Raw genomic sequence first — 15853 nt, forward strand, 5'->3', positions numbered from 1 at the left:
CACTACAATGCCAAACAATCCACTGCAACCCCACTTCAATCCAAACCATCTCACTTCACCCCAATCCAACCCACTCCATCCCAATTTACCCAATGCCCATCCACCACAATCCACCCACTACTTACCAGTCCACCCCACACCCATTGAATCCAACCCAATCCACCCCAATCTACCATACTCCAATCCAATACACCTCATCCCAAACACAACACCCCAATCCAGTCCAGTCCACTTCATTCCATCCCAACCCACTCCAGTCCAATCCAACCCACCCTACTCCAATCCAACTGACCCAAGCCCTCTCCAATGTAACCCACCCCACTCCAATCATCCCACCCACTCCATTCATCCTACCTTACCTCAGTCCAATCCAATCCACCCTTCTCCAGTCAATCCCACCCAACTCCAACGCACCTCACCCCACTCCCATCCACCCCGATCAAGTCCATTGCTACCAATCAACTTCAATACAATCGATCCCACTGCAATACAATCCTCTTTAATCCACCACACTCAGTTCAATCGAGTCCACATTAATCCACCCTACTACAGTTGAATCCACCCAACTCCAAATCACCTTGACCTACCCCACTTCAATTCACCACACCACTGTCTAATCAATCCACACCACACCAATCCAATCCACACCAATCCAATGCACGCCTTCCCGCTTCGATCTAATCCACCCCACTTCAAACCAATCTATCACAAACCACTCCACTCCGATCCACCCCCACCCAATCCACCCCACTCCACCCCAGTCCAGTTCATCCCACCCCTATCCAATCCACCCCAGTCCACACCACCACACACAATTCAATCCACCCCCTCAGTCCAATCCACCTCACTTCACTCCACTCCACCTCAATGCAATATACCTCACTCAAGTCCACCCCACTGCAGTACAATTCACCCCTTGCCAATCCAATCTACCTCACCTCAGTGCAATTCATCCCAGACCAATCTATTCCAGTCCAGTCCACTACACCCCACCCCACCCACCCCAATCCAATCCAATCCACAGTGTCCAGTCCACCCCACCCCACCCCACCCTATTTCAATCCACTCCACCTCACTCAAATACACCCCATTCCAATCCACCTCACTCCTCTCCAATCCATTACACTCTACCCCAATTCAGCACACCCCATCCCAGTTCAGTCCACCGCACTCCAATCCAATCCATCCAGACTACCCCATTCCAACACAATCCACTCCACTCCAATCCAACACATAAACATCCACCCAGCCCAATATAATCCACTCCAGCCTATCACAGTTCAATCTACCCCACTCCAATCCAATCCATCCACCCCACCACACTCCAGTCCACCCCACCTCCATGCAATCAACCCCACTCCAATCCAATCCACCACACTTAAATCTTACACACCCCACCCCAATCCAATCTACCCCACTCCAATCAATCCACCCCTGCTCAGTCAAATACATCCTACGCCAATCACTCCAATCCAAACCACCCACCCAATACAATCGAATCCACCCCACTCAAATTCAACCCAATCCCATTCACCTCACCCAATTTCAATCCACCCAACTCCAATCCAATCCACCCACACCTATCCACTCCACTCAAGCTACCCCAATCCAATCCACATCATTCTACTCCTATCTAATCCACTCCACTACCTCACTCCAACCCACTCCACCCTATTCTACCCCACTTTACGACAATCCCTACCACTGAATACTACCCCCTCTATTTAACTCTATGACACTCCAATCTTCCTACTCCTCTCTACAATATTTAGACAAATCCATTATTTGACACTCTACACCCCTACTCCACTCTGACTCTCCATGCCACTAACCTTAAGCCATGCTGAACAGGAGGCACTCTAGTGTACAACGTGGCAAAACAAAGCCAATAGTTCTTGTATAGGTGAGTCCTATTGGCTTTGCCCATGCTTGTTTACTTTGGGACACTCAAGTAAGAATATTAGAATGACTATATAATGGTCTGAAAGGGCACCCACATAATACTGCAGCAAAGATTTGGAGACAGCAAGAGTAGACAAAAATAGGTATATTCTGGAAGCTGACCTTAATTGCTTCGAAAATCAAGAATAACCTCCCCTGGCTGGATTATGCCTCCTCCAGACATCTTGCATCACCAGCTGAACACAAAAATCATTACAAATATTTTTAGTTTCCTCCTTATGGTGAGTATGGTTGGGATTAGAAGAATTCCACCCGAGAGAGGTCAAAAAATTTAAATCCTCACACCCTATAGGAATACCTGATAAGTTGAAGAGTACCATTGTAGATACAGTAGAAGCTGAGTGCTATCATGTATAGTCCCATAATATGAAACAATATTGTATCTAATACACTGAATCAAAACTGGGCCAGTTATCCAGAAACCAAACTCATCAGCAATAGGTTCAAGCAACTAATTCAAATCTTCTACTAATATTAACTGCTGTACATCTATGTGGGGCTGTAGCCAAGGAAAAGAAAAGTTCCTTTAACTCAAGAATGATAGCGTTATCTCATTCCTTTCCTCTGATCAAATGAATACACTGTAGAAGAATAATTCCAGTATTATATTGTAACAATCCTAAGAAACTAACACCCCTCTTGTGTCTAATATTAAGGTCATTAGCAATATAGCTAACTATAGGTAATCCCAGCATTGTAAAATACAGTTATCTAAGGCACTATGGGGGTCATTCCGACCGCCAGGGCCGCGAATGACGGAAGCACCGCCAACAGGCTGGCGGTGCGTCCATGCCCATTCTGACCGCGGCGGTAAAGCCGCGGTCAGAAAAGGGGATCCGGCGGTTTCCCGCCGGATTACCCCTGGCTGGGCTGAATCTCTATGGCGGCGCTGCTTGCAGCGCCGCCATGGAGATTCTGACCCCCTTCCCGCCATCCTGTTTCTGGCGTTTTTTACCGCCAGGAACAGGATGGCGAGAACGGGTGTTGTGGGGCCCCTAGGGGCCCCTGCACTGCCCATGCTACTGGCATGGGCAGTGCAGGGGCCCCCTAACAGGGCCCCAGCATGATTTTCACTGTCTGCTTAGCAGACAGTGAAAATCGCGACGGGTGCAACTGCACCCGTCTCACCCCTGCAACACCGCCGGCTCCATTCGGAGCCGGCTTCCATGTTGCAGGGCCTTTCCCGCTGGGCCGGCGGGCGCTCCTTTGGCGGGCGCCCGCCGGCCCAGCGGGAAAGCCAGAATGGCCTCCGCGGTCTTTTGACCGTGGAGCGGCCAAATGGCGGTGACCGCATGCGCGGTCAGAATGACCGCCTATGTGTGGTTTAAAACACTGAATACAAATAAAAATAAACTGTGTGATCTCCATACCACATATTCTGACATCCCTTGACCAATCCCAAGCTATTATTTTCCCTGTGGTGCTCCAGTATTCCTGTTTCCGAAAACCATCAACCAAGTGTCCCTTCCACCCCCACTTCCACTCTCCCTTACCTTACCACCTCTTGAGACCCTGTGTTCACCCACCCCAACGGGTGTTCCTGGCTCCTGAAAGTTAAGAGCAACCGTCTGCTCCTTCCAGTTAGTACATTCTCTCTGCAGCTGTGGTGGCCTCAGAGCTTAGTTCGATACACTTGGGCTACACATCGTAATTCTCACCACTCAGGCTACATATCTGGTTCTAGCTTCTGAAAGGTCCGAGAAGATTTGGAAACAGTCTGCCCATAGACTTAGATGTTTAAACTCTCAACAGCATCAAGAAGTTTCATATGTAATATCTAGAAATATTTCAAAGGCAAAATCTGATTTCACTTCAGTAGATCATAACGGGATTGCTTTCCTTAGAACTTGCTCCTGAATTGTGAAGTCCTGAAAATAGACCAAAATAATCCTAGGTTTTGATCCTTCTTTATATGGGCACCAGAGGCACTCTATAAAGTCTTGCTATAGAAAAATCTGTTTGATGGCATGTCAAAGCATACTTAAAGATCAATTTAGAAGTCTCCTTGACCATGTTCTAATTTTAAGCAAAACTCTCAGGGACTCCTACCAGCGAAAGATTTGTCACTGAGATGTAGTCTCAAGATCCTCAAGCTAGTATTTAACATTGCGAATGTCTTTCTGGTGTTCAGCCATAGTTTGTGCATGTCCTCCAAATATGAAATCCTCTGTTAAGCTACACCAGATCTGGAGTTCAGGATCTGCATTACTTTGTCTACTGAGTCCAATTTATTTTCAATTTCAATTGCAATCTCCTTATGTGCAGCTTTCATTTCCTGAACTTCTACCAAATGTTGTCTAAATAGAGTACACAACTCATCATTTGATTCTCTTGAAGCTTCAAGGTGACGCCCTGCCAACCACAGACCTTGGTCTGAATAGCTCAGATTTATCGGGTAATTTACTCCGCCAAGTGGTGGAGATGTGTTCTTTAAGCATATCATGCATACCTTCAGATTCTATGACCACACAAGGCAGCCCTTTACTAAAGATCAGATATTTTAGCAGATGGGCTTGGCTACTAGTTTTGGCACTAGATACTGCACAAGACATTAAGACAACTGATTTTACACCATCAGGTTTGCCATTGGATGATAAAGTATAACTGACAAAATTCTTGCTGCATCCCTTTCTTACGTCTGGTGCTGCATGTAATGATCCAACAGTACCCAGCAGTTCAGGTATTTCAAGGCTCTCATGATTTTAGGACAACCTTCAGCCTCCTTAGAGCTTTGATCGCCAATAAGATTCGAAGACTTTTGATTTTGAAGTAGAGGGTAAAGTCATAAAGAACAAGTTCTCTTGAGACATCCTTTCCTCTTAGCTGTAGCCTATCCTTCTCTTCTTCCCAAACAGGAAGAAGTCTCATTCTCCTCTCAGATAGGACTGACCTGGGCAATAGTTGCAAATCAGATGGGTCTTAAAGCTTTGTTACCCTTTGACTTTTCTGATCGGGTATGGCTTCAACTGGTTTCGTAAGTCAAAAGTGGAAGCAAGTCTTCACCTTAATATTATAGAATCTCTGTTTGTCATGATCTAAAGAAATGTGTAAAGTTTTATTAAAAGAAGAACTTGTCAATTACATTAAGTCTGCCATCCATCTTGCTGGTATTGCTGAGATTAGATTCCTGATCTTTACAATCCATCTATACAATCCTTTACCACACCACCTCTCGTTATCCCCTCGGTTCCGCCTATCTCAGACAGCCACTTCGCGCAGCTAATTCAGTCTATTGCCACACCCTCACTGTGCCTTCCTATGGTAACTTGAGACACACACAGGCCCAATCTGGCAACAAGAGGGACACCAGAAATGGTGGGAGCACAAGCACAATTATGGTATTAGGGAGTGAGGGTTAACAAAAAGGCTAGAAGTCCTCAACCTCTTCCATTGGGCTTAAGTCCTCTCAGTATACTCCCACAAGAGGGCTGAGTGGGTGGGTGAGTGTTAAAAAGGTGAAGCGCTGATCGGGAAGTGGCATGAACCACCAGTTCCCCACAGCTTCCCAAACAGATGTGTGGACATCTCGTTCAGCAACCTTTATGGAGCCTGCACTTTCTGCAGCTCCCAGGTGCAGCACAAAGCCTCGAGCTAGTCTGAGAACAACAACAAGCTGGACTAAACAGAACAAGGGTCTCAAAAACACTCAGAAGCCTTCAACACCATGGTAGTCAGACAAGCAATTACAAATAGGGAGCAGAAAGCTGCATATCATAAATCTCAGCACTACAGGCTGCCATGATGTCAATGGGCAACTTAACTGTAGGGAAAGTCTCCCAGCCTGGCTTTCCTATATGTTTGTTGCATTATTCTTAATTTCATTTCTGTTTGAAAGAGCCTTGAGTGATCTGTACAAAAGAGCCTTTGCTGAATTCAAAATGGTATCTCCTTTCAGAAATATATACCTTTCAAGGTTTACCACTAGGTTTCCATCACAAATGGCAACTATGTAAAAGCCACAAAAAACAGGAAATCGGACTACCTAGAAAAATATAAAAACAGTGGTACTTTTTACAAGCATGACTGTGCTTGGAAGAAGGAGATCTTAGCAGAGCAAGCTTTTTGTTGATGACAGTTTTAGAAAAAACACACACACACACACACACAGTTCCTTGCAGAGCAATGTTTTCACCTTATTCCAAAAAAAATGTAGTAAAGTGTGGAAATTTTATTGGAACCCACAACCACTGTATATGCTTTGAATCCCCAACAGGTGGTCGAAAAGGGCTTGCATTTTGCCTGGATAAATTTTGTTGAAGAAAATTTTGAAGGGCTAGCTCAAACTGGCAATAATAGCAAACAAGCATTTACAATGCAATGCGTCTTGCATATTTCGAACAAGTTAATTTAATCTTTTGACAATAGTGCCCACAAGCAAAAACAAAATAAACCATGAGAAGAAACCGAGAAAAGAAGACTAGGCAAAAAAAAAAAATAGCTCTAAAAAAATGAAACTTTGCAACTTTTAGCCTGCCTGCCACGTTTTTGCCAGTCACAAGCCTTCTGTTTGCAGTACACTGGAAGTTAAAAACAACAAATAGTACCTCGATCACGCCGGGAGCATTGGACAGGCACTAATTAAGTTGAATCAATTAGTGCTCGATTCGTGCGTCACACAGAGAAACGGAAGTGAGGCTGTAAAGAAAAGTGCCAGGCAGGCCAACAAATGGTGAGCGACAGGCGGGCTCCAAGAAGCCCTGTACTGAACGTAAGAGAGTCTCGCAAGCGAGACGCATGTGCTACGCTTGCAGTCTCAACCTTAAAAAGCGCTCAACACTGGCGGTGTTTAAGCCTCAGCAGTTACGGAGTTCATACATTAAGGGAAGAATAGATGTTAAAAAAAATTGTATGGCACTATTTTGAAATCAGCAATATGTATTTTAAAAAATGTCCCTTTACCTTTAATCCCTGTCCCTGTATTGCTAACTAAGCATACATTGTTCATTCTAACTCCAAATCTAATTAGCCTAGAATTACCTTGCAGTTGCATTTAATATATCGCATGTGGTATAGTGAGTGTATACCTTTAAAATATGGAAAGATAAATAAGCCTTTCTTTTGAGTACAAGTAACCTGTATACAGCATACATTGTGACTATTCTGAAACCGGATTAGTGGACCAAATTCACTGGCATTGTCTCAATACAAATAAGCTCGTGCCTCAAGTCGCCATTGGTGCCATGTGCAAAATAATTATGCATTGCATGATTCAATATGCAAACAACGGACTTAGAAAACATGCTATTACGTGAGCATGAGTTCAGCATTTATCATTCAGAAGATTTGGGGGGCATTTATGCAACCGGAAGCCATTTACCTAAAGGTCTTTTTAAGTCACTGAGGTATGTTTTGGAACAGTCTACTGTATGAAAAATGGCATCGAACATACCAAATGTGTTCGGATGAGATTGTGCCACCCCCCACTAATCACAGAGGCAAGCGGACTGTTCATTTTGGAGTAGGACCAAGATTGATGTGCATATGCTAGCTCCATGCCTAGAGTGTGCTGCGGATAAAAAACGAAGCACTTGAATGTGGAACAGAGTGATTGCCAATGACTGGTACTTTTTCAATTATTCCATCACACTCTTTTACTGTTTTCAAGTACACATATATCTTCCTCTGTGAACAAAGTTAACACAATCCAACAATAGAAAGTGCCCAGTAAAAATAAAAACAGTACCCATGTCAAAAGCAAATCAAACATTAATTAAAATGAATAAGAAAGAGCCAGGATATAGTTGGGGCAGTATTTACAGACGATAACATGAAGAAAATACATTTTGTGGAATCCCAGATTCAGTAAACCATCTCATGACTTACCACTTCCATATTCAGTCATAGATGGCTACAAAATTCTTAGAACCGAATAGCATTAATATTGAAATATCAATCATTGGTAGTATATATTCTGAGTCTAATTTAAAGTATGGCCTGTGGACAGTATCAGTGTGATGGACGTTATTTCCATCATCCTCACTGGACTACCGCCCCCATACTGAGAGATGTCTACTAGCCCTGTGGAAATATCTGTGAAAGGAGCTGCCATCATGGCAGCTCCTTTGAGGCACTGATCATTTGTGAGCAGCACCATGTTTCAGGAGGCCACTTATCGAACGTTTTGTTTTCCTAAAACAAACCACCAAAATGGGAGTTTGTTCTGGAAAAAAAAATAACGACCCTCACATCATGAGCGCTTTCGCTCAGTGTATGGGGGACATTTTTTATTCATGATTTCCCTTGCTGTTCTGAAATGAGAAAGAAAAAAAAAAAGATTGCCCATCCTATGTAGGGTGGATGGCCATAAGCCCCTACATGGTCAGCCCCGACTCCACTGGGCTGTCAAGGTAAGGTTTCCAATGACAGATTCTTCAAGGGCACCACTTTCAGAAACATGAAGGTCCTCTCGACTCTCAATAGAGTGAGTTAACCATCTGATTGGTAGATAGGGTACACCACCAAGTTTGTGGTAGAGTACCCTCTCTGCCAAACGTGTAGATCAGGGCCTCAGTCTGGTCTAACAGACAGTGGCCCTCCTTCTTGACGAGTCTTCTAGTTCTTGCAGTTAATGGGCAGAATCTTGCGATGTGATTTGACCGTACCTGTTGTTATGAACTCAGATTCCAAAATTGTGGTCCTGTGGCTTTCAAGTACTCTGCACTCTGAAAATGATATTATCTTTACTTCCCAATGCAACACATGCCACAGTTGTGTCTGAAGTAGAGAAACACGTTTGATTGTGGACTTTAGAGGCACAACTGGACAACTAACAGAGAATCCAGAATATGGCTGTAGGGATGTTTTTTGAGTTACAGACATTTCACAACATCTCCTCTTTGCTCACTTTACTGGCTCCCCATTGAATGGCACATCAATTTCAACGTATTATGCTTGACACCTCCATGGAAACCATGACAGCATAACTAAACTGCTATCTTATTTGCAAAGGTCCCTTGTCCCTACCAGACCTCTTGGAGCAGGATCTTTATTACTGCTCAAGATCCCACATTATAACAAAGAACACTGTAGTGGAAGGTAACTTAGGCTCTTGGGTCCTGTACTCTAGAATGCCCTTCCAGTTGAGCTACAGCTGGCCTCTAACTTTGCTTTTTCATAGGAAACTGAAATCCTTTTTCTGTATATTCTTTTTAGACCCTGTGCTCTCTCCGTTAGTCCCTCTCTCTTTGGTGGTCCTATCCCTAGTGCAATCGGCCCATCGGGAGGCTGCCTGCCCTTTAAAAATAAATAAATAAATAATTGCCACTCTAACTGTTGTGGCCAATATGAATTGTAAAATTATCCAACTGCAGACCTATATTCCCACGGGATTATTATCTAGGGGTCTAATGAGAGATGAAGGATCTTTCTAAGCACCAGATAGATAATTAAGTCACATTGTTTCTTATAATTTATTGGCAACATTTGCAAGGCAGTAGGATAGCACCATGATGGGGAGGGGGGGGCAACCCTTCAGGGGCAGCCATTCAGCCTAAGGCCTATGAACATCTCTCAGATATTGAAGTCTAGGAGCCCCCTCACTTTAATCTACGTGGGGGGGCCATCATGTTGAATTTCACCATTGCTGTCAAGAGGTGCAAATGTTGTGAACTGAGCAGATCATGGGACTGCCGTGTATTTCTTGACCAAGAGACCATATTTGCAGAATAAAATAGAGAAGTGTAAATAAAAAAAATCTGACCACTGCATGTTGATCAGCAAAAAAGTGGCATTGGATTGCAGGACCTTCTGCCAACCAAAATAGCTCTAAAGCAGCTATTACCCCCCTCCTGTTAGCATGATCTACTATTAGCATGCTATTTAGGAACTGATTGAAATGTGATTCCCTTGGGAAGAGCAGGACACCACAGTTTAGGACGTTTGGTTAATAGAACTTGCAATATTTCGATCCTATAATCAGGTAATATTATAAGAGGTGAAAGGCATTTGCACTATTTCTTCACTTGATTAGAGGCAGCTCTTAGCGATTCCTACACTCTGGCAGCGGCTTTGGACTACAGTAGTCAATGTTCTTGCTAGTGGAGATGTCTAAAGGGAGCTGTGTTAAGTTTAGTTTCCACTCAAATTCCACTACTTAATGGAAGAATGCACAATTCGCCAGCCAAATAGTTCCAAGTTCTGACACTCTTTCTAGGTAGCTTCATTATGTCTATAATTTCAGCCTGCCCGAACATCAACTTCCCAATATTGACTTCCAGCTAAATGTGAAGGTAATAATAAAAATGAAAGCATATATTTACTCTTTTTACCTCCACACACTTACCTTTATGATATGTGGATAGTTAATCTGGTCGAGTTGATATTATGGTAGGTTGACTTTAACAAATCCATACTGTGGTAGCGTACACTCTGGCCCCAATTAAACCTAAGTTTGGGAACCAAATATTTCTTGAGTAGTGATGTTCATACTCCATAGCATGTACCCCTCCTTATTCTAGCCTCTAAACCACGCTCTAAATCTGGCTTATGCCAACTAGACTCTTACGATTTTTAGGTTGATTCTTCCCCCATTTTACCAGAATAGAAATAGTAGCATGTTTCCTACAAGCTATTCTTCTTTTTGACCAGAACGCATTACTTACACTTCTCAAAACTCTCAGTCTCCTGATAACATTCCTTACCAAAATAACTAGCTACAACTTTAACATTAAATATGATTATAATCAATTAATAATACTGATATTACTACGGAAATGTCACTACAAATCACAACGAGGGAGGAACAGCTTTATTTTTACTACCTGTCCACTATAAAGAATAGATCATCAGTGAGTGATCTCATAGCTCCCCTATAGGCACAAATTGGCAGCCAATTATTTTGCTCCATAAGCATTCAAGCGATGTGACAGCCTCGCGTAAGCAAAGTGCCCAAAAGCAGACGTCTCTGCTTTCATGTGTGCTCGGACACCGATTCCTGTCTGCTGGAGCCCCATGCACTCTACTGCTGCTTCAGCCCCCTCTTCTCTAAAGTTAGAAATTACCTGACCTTTGAAAATTATTATTATTTGTTGTAATAAAAAATGCCTATTGGGATAATTGCAACACTGACTAATCTTTTTGTTCAGTGCGAGCACCCCCAATACACACACACATCTTTAATAGTATTGTATTTTGTTTTAATTACTAGCCAACACAATCAGAAATGTTAGCCAGACCTCAGTCCTTTCACCAGGCTTGTTTTACATGAGAGTACAATCCAGGTCTTACGGCGTAGGACTGTGCCACTGCCTCCCTCAATAAAGCGAACACATGGAAGGGGTGCACACAGCTTCACTGTGAACCTCTGCTGGGTTTCACATCTTAAGTCAAACCGGGGCTAGTGAAATAATTGTTCTCTTGCCAACCTCTAACAAGTGAACTCTGCAGTTTGTAGTAGTTGTCTGTCTGAGGCACGGGAAGCATGAAAACCACGACTCTGGTGTAGTGTCGTCACTACGAGAGACCACACCACTACGCGGAGCGGAAGTGGTGAGTGGAACTTTACCCCCACGATCGGGGTAGAATGGACTAAACCGGGATGAGTAACGGGAGGGGTTAAATAGAGGGGAAAAAGGGCGCGAGGATAGTTGAGGAGTAGTGAGTGAATAAAGCAGTAGTGTTCCGAAGCCCAGGTTTCAGCGTATTCATTGATGCGCGCGTAAACCTTACATCTGGGAAGCTCCCACAGCACCACATGTAATCGCTTCAGCAACGTCAAGAAAATGTCATCTACATTGTAAAACAAGTAATCACAATCGTGCTGAGGAAGAGGCAGCAGGATCTGCCATCGACCAAGAGCGGAAATCTCGAAAGAGGCGTGGCCCGGGACTACAATTCTTGAACATAGAGCTGCCTTTTCTCCACAGTTTTTTCAGATTTAGTTGTGCTGCACAAACAAGAGGGGGTGTCTGGCGCACTGATACACCGACCTCCAATGCACGCAGTGGTTTTACAGAGAAAGGCGTAGTGAGTTCTGCTTACCTACATAAGTAATATCTTATTAGAGCCTGGATGTTTGTCGGAGCCCCTAAGGGCGAATATGTCTGGGTAACGCAGCAGAATTTAAGGAGGTAGGAAGTTGTATACATTAGGCCCCAGAGAGAAATGTTCTGTAATTGCATCGCTTTCTTCGACATCTGGGGTGTGGACAGAGGGCTGCTCAAACTTAAGGCAGCCCGACACTGCGTGGAAGCTGACCCGTGAAGGGAGAAAGATGAGGAGGCCGGGAAGGAAGAGAGAGGAGCAAGCCAGAAAAGCCTGGGACAAAGACTGCAATGTGCGAGTGAAGAAATACAGTTTAATAAGAGCCTGCAAAGGTAATTGAGCCGAAGTGTGAATGACACAATAAGTCAACTCTAAATCGACAGACCCTGTCCAACAATCATGTCAGTGTAGTTCCACCAATTAAGGAGTAATGTGTGAGAGTGGTGGTGCAAGAGAGATTAGGAAAGCTGCTCACGTGTTTCGCGTCATTCCCAGAGAGTAGTGATAATTCACCTCATTTGCATCATGTCTTTCGGTATTCAAATTGAAATACACAGCACGAAATTATAGAACAAAAATAGACAGTGGAGTAGATGAATGAATAGACACATAAATTACAATGACTACAGAACACCAAAGAGCATTGCTAAGCACTTTGTTGTCTTAAGTGAGACCTACAAAATGTCAGTAATGTTTGTGAGATCACAACCATTAACAGTGCTAGGCTAGGGTTCTATAAAACTATATCGTGGTCGATACCATAGACTTGCACAAATATCATATCCACAGCTTCACACATGATAACGTCATCATTGCAAGTTTATATTTACTGAACTTTAATCCATGTTTGCTTACCTAGAATTACAATGTGATGTAGTTGACAGGTCGATGTAGTGGTTGCAATAATTTTGTTATGTGATATAACACATGCAGTGTAATGCAGGTGTACCCTGCGGTAGTGCTGGATGAAAAAAATAGGTCACACGATTACTACTTTTTCAGTTTTCAGAGGAGACTATTGTACAAAAATATTAGAATCAGTTTTTGCACACACGGTAATCCCTCCAGGCATAATCTGGTGCAAATTGCCTGTGCAATACTCAGGAGTGTGCTCAATATGCCATAGTCCCATAATTGATGCAAAGTGGAAACCGAAATCAAAAATACACTTAAATCAGATTACTGACTTTGTAGTCAGGCGGTAATGTGGGCCCGTGAGTCAAAGGGCACTATTCAACGCATCTTTGGGGCTAGTAAGCACTATATAAACACAAAAATTGAGCATCAAGGTAGCCACTTTCACTATCCCTTTTCACTACTAAATTCAAATAGTTGCCATTCTTCTGGACCTTCAATGGCTTGCTATTCTTCATGTTCTATTCTGCATGTACTCTAGTCTCTGAGTGGCTGCAAGTAGTGCTTTCGGAGTATGACAGATCTGAAGCCCAAGGAAGGTGTGCCTAGGATAGTAACTGTGAGTGGCACTGGCATGCCAGCAAAGGGTAAGTGCAAAGTGTGTATTTTTTATAGCACAACACATGCACTGGATTGGTTCCTGCAGATCCAGAGTAAATGTGCATATCTATAACCACACTGCTTAAGTAGCTGTATCAGTGCTCCCCAATGTCTTCTCACCTTGACTTCCTGCTCTGAAGAAAGGCACATTGGTTTAAAGGCAGAAATGCTGTTTTGTGGGCATGCTAAAGCAACTAATATCCCCCAAAACCCATAAATTAAATACTTTAACCTATATGTGGGAACAGACGCCTTAATGAAAAACCTAAATGTTTTCCACATATAAACTGCAACCTCCATACAATGAACCCATCATGTCTGATTGTCCATTGTTAAACAACTTAAATAACTAAGGATACCAAACACCGACTATCTTGTCTATGGGTCACCAAACCTCGAACTGGTTGAGGTACTAACCTGCAATCAATAGAGTCTTACATCCTGACGTGAAAGGAAACAATGCTTTCTCTTTCGTTAAGGGGCTCCAAGGATTCTCATCTGGCAGAACTGTTAAACTATTTCTCACTGACAGACCATGGCCCTCTAAAGACTGGTCCGAACAGCAGTGCTTTCCTTTAAAAACATAATGGATTCCTTTCTCCCACCGGAGCCGAGAAACCACCAGTAGCTCTTCAATACAAGCCTTCCCGCTATGTCAACATTCCCACAATGGATCAGAATGAAGAAGCTACTAGAACTCACTGACAATGATTATCTTGAAATCCCTCGTCATCTGCGACATTCCTCTAGCAAACCCTTGAAAGAACAATGTTCTTTTCAGATTCGTGTGGGGTGAAAACATAGAAAATATTTGACATAGCAACATTCATGCACATTCTGCATATGTTACAGTTCACAAAGGGATCGACAAATAATAGCAAGGCTATGCAAATAATTAATGGAAAACATGAATTGCTATTAGTCATTCTGCATGTGAATCATATATAATTAATTTGGTTAATGTCGGGAGTGAAAAGAGTCTCCAAACACGATGATATTAAACTAATTTATCCACAGTTAGGTATGTTGGGAGCATTTATCATAATGAACCACTTTGGACAGCAGGATTGATTACTTAATGAGGCCTGTGAAGTGAGGCCGAGTCGCTAAGCCACTACTAGTAGAAGGAAGAAACACATTCAATCCTGTACATCGATTTCACTCGGGCACCAAAAGCTGAAACAAGATCAGCCTTTAGTTCAAGCAAAATATTTGAAAGTGTTGATCTCAAAGTTCAACTAATAAACTGTAAATACCATAGAACCTTTAAGAAACAGTGAAGGGAGCAAACAACCTTAAGTCCTATGAGTAAAATGTGACGATATGTTACTGCACTGAGACCATTTCTGACAACATTGCAGATCTTTGCAGGATAGTTTCTCCCATGTGAATGTTTTTTTTGTATTTTGGTGTATTTTCAAACCGTGTTAATTCATTTAATAAACTCTGGTGTGTGCCCTTCTACTTCCAGTCGCACTGTATTGCAATGCTGGTACATCTCAGACTCCGAGCGCGGTTCAATTCATTTTACCCCTTAAGAACATTATTTTTAATCAAAGTGGAGAACTCTGGCAGAGATCTGTTTCAATTTTCCATGACATCAGTTAATATCAAATCTAAGGTTAATCCTACAGATAGACCTGTGGTAGGTTGATAATAGAGGGAGTTAGAGATACAGAATGAAATGTCAGACACAGATGCGTAGCTTCCAATAACGCAGCAGTTGCTGTGGCACCGGCCCAGAGTCCCGGAGTGTCCACCGAAACCTGATTATTGATGCATTTCACAGTGCAAGCAGCAGCAATGGGGACTGATTCCTTCCTTGCACTGGGGCCTGTTACGTAATGCTGCGCTACAGGTCAAAACACAGTTAGAAAACGTTTTAAAGAAGGTTTCTGTTGTTGGTGACTCAACAATCGCCTGGATCCAGGCGTGGCTCAGTTGTAAAGAATGAATGGTGCATTAACTGAACATTCTCGTTTTTTCATCTTCCATCATAAGGAGGATCTCGAGACCGGGAACGGGTTTACAGTATGAAGACTGTAACCCTCCTCATACCAGGGTTGTATTGGCCGGTGCACTGATTTTTGAGGGAGTTTCTTTCATGTGATCCAGTATGTTTGAAAGTGAGAGGAGTTGCAGGAGGAACCAGAAAAGTCAACCCAGTATAGAATAGCTTTAGGTCCTATTGTCACCAAAAGGCGACAAACCTAAAAGTTCACCCCCATTATGTTCCTCCATGGCCTACTGCACTGTCTGTGGGTGCCTGACAGCACTCCTCCCCCCGCCCCCCCAACCTAGTCAAATGATTACATTCTTACCAGTCCTTGATTTGGTTCTCCTTTACTATTCCGTTGGTCCTTTTCCTTGGCCTGAACCTGTGATTTTTCACATC

General features: G+C 43.1%; 1 protein-coding gene and 1 long non-coding RNA gene across 2 annotated transcripts in view; one reads left to right on the plus strand and one right to left on the minus strand.

Moving 5' to 3' along the window:
* Window positions 1-15853, minus strand: part of LOC138301758 (cadherin-23-like) — a 1629754-nt gene that overhangs the window by 1036078 nt on the left and 577823 nt on the right. The gene's annotated exons all lie outside the window — the stretch shown is intronic.
* The window catches only part of LOC138300793 (uncharacterized), a 120893-nt gene continuing 116625 nt past the window's right edge, over window positions 11586-15853 (plus strand). The window contains exon 1 of the long non-coding RNA XR_011205007.1: window positions 11586-12275. This is a non-coding gene — a long non-coding RNA (uncharacterized lncRNA). The remainder of the gene's footprint in view (window positions 12276-15853) is intronic.

Source organism: Pleurodeles waltl, chromosome 6 (genome assembly GCF_031143425.1).
Source record: "Pleurodeles waltl isolate 20211129_DDA chromosome 6, aPleWal1.hap1.20221129, whole genome shotgun sequence".
Classification (NCBI taxonomy): Eukaryota; Metazoa; Chordata; class Amphibia; order Caudata; family Salamandridae; genus Pleurodeles; species Pleurodeles waltl.